This window comes from Anarrhichthys ocellatus, unplaced genomic scaffold (genome assembly GCF_004355925.1).
Source record: "Anarrhichthys ocellatus isolate YVR2014 unplaced genomic scaffold, GSC_Weel_1.0 scaffold4354, whole genome shotgun sequence".
Taxonomy (NCBI): domain Eukaryota; kingdom Metazoa; phylum Chordata; class Actinopteri; order Perciformes; family Anarhichadidae; genus Anarrhichthys; species Anarrhichthys ocellatus.
The window spans coordinates 1-3,590 of record NW_022284328.1 but is presented as its reverse complement, the minus strand read 5'-3'; the positions used below and the strand labels follow the sequence as shown (position 1 = coordinate 3,590).

The 3,590-nt window shown below is 43.0% G+C and overlaps 1 long non-coding RNA gene across 1 annotated transcript in view; it reads right to left on the bottom strand.

The window, feature by feature from the left end:
* The window catches only part of LOC116379451 (uncharacterized), a 1,285-nt gene extending 544 nt beyond the window's left edge, over positions 1-741 (bottom strand). Inside the window, exons 1-2 of the long non-coding RNA XR_004212421.1 lie at positions 420-741; positions 267-329 (exon numbers count right to left, since the gene is read on the bottom strand). This is a non-coding gene — a long non-coding RNA (uncharacterized LOC116379451). The remainder of the gene's footprint in view (positions 1-266; positions 330-419) is intronic.
* Positions 742-3,590: the final 2,849 nt, after the last annotated feature.

Here is a 3,590-nt window from a genome sequence, read left to right as displayed (position 1 = left end):
CCTGCCCTCCTATCATCTGTCCTCCTGTCCTCTACCCTCCAGTCCTTCGTCCTCCTGCCCTCCTATCATCTGTCCGTCTGTCCTCTGTCTTCTGTCCTCCTGGCTGCTTTGTCTCAGAAGTTGTTCGTGCAGTGCTTGTTTAAACTTAGCGGTGGTGGGCGACTGAATTAGGTTTCACTTTTGTTTACATGTTCACACATGTTAGAGGGAAGGAAAGGACTGAAGGTGAGACAGAGAGAAAGATATTCATTGTCTCATGTCTTTACCTCCAGACTTTTCCCTGCCAGGCAGCAGTGCTCCACATGTTCTCTGGCAGCCGGCCAGTGGATCTGATGGAGAAAATGAAACAGCGTCAGTCAGACAGGGCTGGTGGTCTGGATTGTTTTCAGCTGATCTTTAATGTTCTCTAATGTTCTCACCGTATGCGTGGGCAGGTCCAAGCTGTCCGGCCTCAGCAGGTAGATGTGGTCCTTCCCTCCGACCAGCAGCCATCCTTGGTCTTCGTCCAATAACAAGGCCTGGTATCCACCGCTGACTCCGCCCTCCCAGAACACCGCCGAGCTGTTCCTCAGATCTGAGGGAGACGAGACACCGAGTTCAAATTCATTAAGTTCTTCTTCTTCTTCTTCTTCTTCTCCAGCGCTGGAGAGGAACCGTCCTGTACTTTGAGCTGCTTCTTACTTACATTTCATGTCACTTTGTACTTCTACTCAACTACATTCATGTCACCGCTTTAGATGCTAGTTACTTTGAAGGTTACTTCTTTTTACATGCACAACATCAGTTTATGAAATATGATGCATTATTATAGATCAAACTACACAGCAGTAATGTTGTATCCTTTGCAAACTCACACAGTCAGTTTCAAATGACATTAGACGACACAACACTGACGTACATTCATTTCCTGCGGCCTGACACCAACCTAACCTCAACCTAAAGCTAAAGCTAAAGCTAAAGCTAACCTAATCCTAAACTTAATCCAACCATAAATTAAGCCTAACATGAATTTAACATTAATCTAACCTTAAAATAAATATGAATACTAAACTGTAAGGCTTCTTTACATGATGGGGCATTTCATCAACTGAAGGAAGGCGGGACCCCACAATGTGACTGTGTAAACACACACACACACACACACACACACACAAACACACACACACACACACACACACACACACACACACACACACACACAGCAGCTTCTCGTCTCTCTCGGAGTCGCGGCAGAAAACGAGCCGAACAAACATCAAATTAACCCGAAGTGGAAGCTGCTGTTAGTTCTTCCTGCTGTCAGCTGTCAGCGATAACTGGAGACAAAACAGTGATACGTCTCCACTGAAGATATGTATTAATACAGTAATAACAAGCATGAAGTCATGCCAAAAGACTTTTACAGCGCTGCATAAATAAAGGTTATTATCATCATGTTTAAGCTGACTTCACTATTTAGGAAATGTATCAATTTAAAGTTTTTTCAAATGATTAATAAACCGACAGAATAATACTCAGCAACAATGTTAATATTGAATTAATTAATCAAATTAATTAATTATTAGAATTATATATATTTTTTAGTTTGTTCTCTGGTCCAAACCTCTCACATGTTAATATGTTTTTGGTTTCTTTCAGGTGACTCGGTAGCCGGACGGTAACAACGATTATTAAATGCTTACTGCTCTCCTCTCTTTCCTCACTTCCTGTCTCTCGTCACTCTCTAATAAAAGAATAGATGCCCAGAAATACAATCCTGTTGCTTTCCTTTGTCTCATGCAATAGTCAACTGAATCATAGATTCATCTGTGATGAATATAATATTAAATTTAATTTCTCCTATTCACTCTGAGGGATGCGTCTTTAATTTGCCACAGGACTCGTCCTTGTTCCTGGTGAATGGAAGTCTTCTGCAGGAGAACCCGTGAACTCTGTAAATGTTAAGTTGAGTAAGAAGGCTCCTGAGGTTCCGTGCCTGTAACGGCTGTAGTTCAGTAGACCTTCCTCTAAAACAATCAGCTGAATGAGGAACGCAGGAAATGAAGCGTGAAGCTCCTGCAGACTGTGTTTCCTATAAGTTGAACGTGCACAGAGACGGCGCTGTGTGTCCCGGTGGTCCCATGTCGGCAGCTCTTTGCGGCCTTGAACGCAGCGCGGCACATTTGTTACACTTCACACCATTTTAAATAAATCAATCACGGCCCTCTCATCGGCGACGACAGGGAACACCGGAGTTACTGCTCGAGAACACCGAAGAGAAAGAACATGAAGTACAGAACTCAAGTGTGTTTGTTCAGCCTTTAATCACACAAACTCCTCCAGAAAGATAATACATGAAGCGATGAACTAAAGTGATCCTCAGTCTGACAAGGAAACTCTCATCTGAGCACAACAATATATTAACATCCAGCCAACAATGTTTCAGCAGGCCACCTCTACATCACACACACTGATGGCTTTCACACATGGAGAGATGCCCTATGACCCAGACAGAGGTGTGACACACACACACACACACACACACACAGACACACACACACACACACACACACACACTCTCCACTACCAGCTGGTTATAATACTTCAAAGACGTTTGAGGGTAGCGAGGTGCCGTTAAATAACATCCAAAAAGCCTAACATGTGTAATAATGACACGTTGTGCTATTTACACTATATGCTATAAAGTACAGTGAGAGGAGGACAGACAGATGTCAGAGCTGGACTCAGTGAAGGCGAGCAACGTTTCTATTTTCTGGAGCTCCATCCATCAAGAGAACCAACGATGGAAGCAGACAACACGATGAAAGAAGAGTCAGCAGGAGACGTCTCAGAGCTTCAACACTGGAGAGGAAACCAACACGCCGTTCATCACACTGAACCATCGTACTCTCACGTGTCTTTGTCCTGAAGCTTTCCATTAGCTTCCCTGATAACTTGCATAACCTCACACATGTTCTAAAGCCAGTCCTCCAGAAAACGCTTCAAAAGTCTGTGAAAGTCCATTCTGACGGCAGGAAGTGAAGATGAGATGCACTAAAGGAGAGGAGCAGCGATGATGAGTCATCATCAGTCAGAAGGTTCCTTTAAATGGTTAACGTTGCTCTTCCTTTCAGTCATTCTTTAGATTGCATGAAGTCTCATGTGTGTAAATAACATAAAACATAACTTTTTATCTAAACTAGAGTTACAGGAAGCTTAACTCTGTATTATGTGAGTGAAATATGTATAAATCTCTCTGTAATCAAACTAATGTAAAGTAACTAAAGAAACGTGTTGTGATTCTAACGTTGACATTTTGTTCACTCATGAACAATAAGACAACAAAGAACATGAAGCCAGCTGTAAATGTCTCTGTAGGTTTGATGTCTTTGTCCGTTTGTCTTTTATTCCACTTCTGATTGCTGCGTCGTCGTTTCTTTAAAACACGGCGAGTGAAACTCTCCATTCAGGAGATCGTCACACAAACTGTGAACGCTTCACTCCGTCACGTCTTCTTCAAGGCTAATCAACAGGATCACTTCCACCTGGAACTAGACGGAGCGTGAACGTGTGTGTGTGTGTGTGTGTGTGTGTGTGTGTGTGTGTGTGTGTGT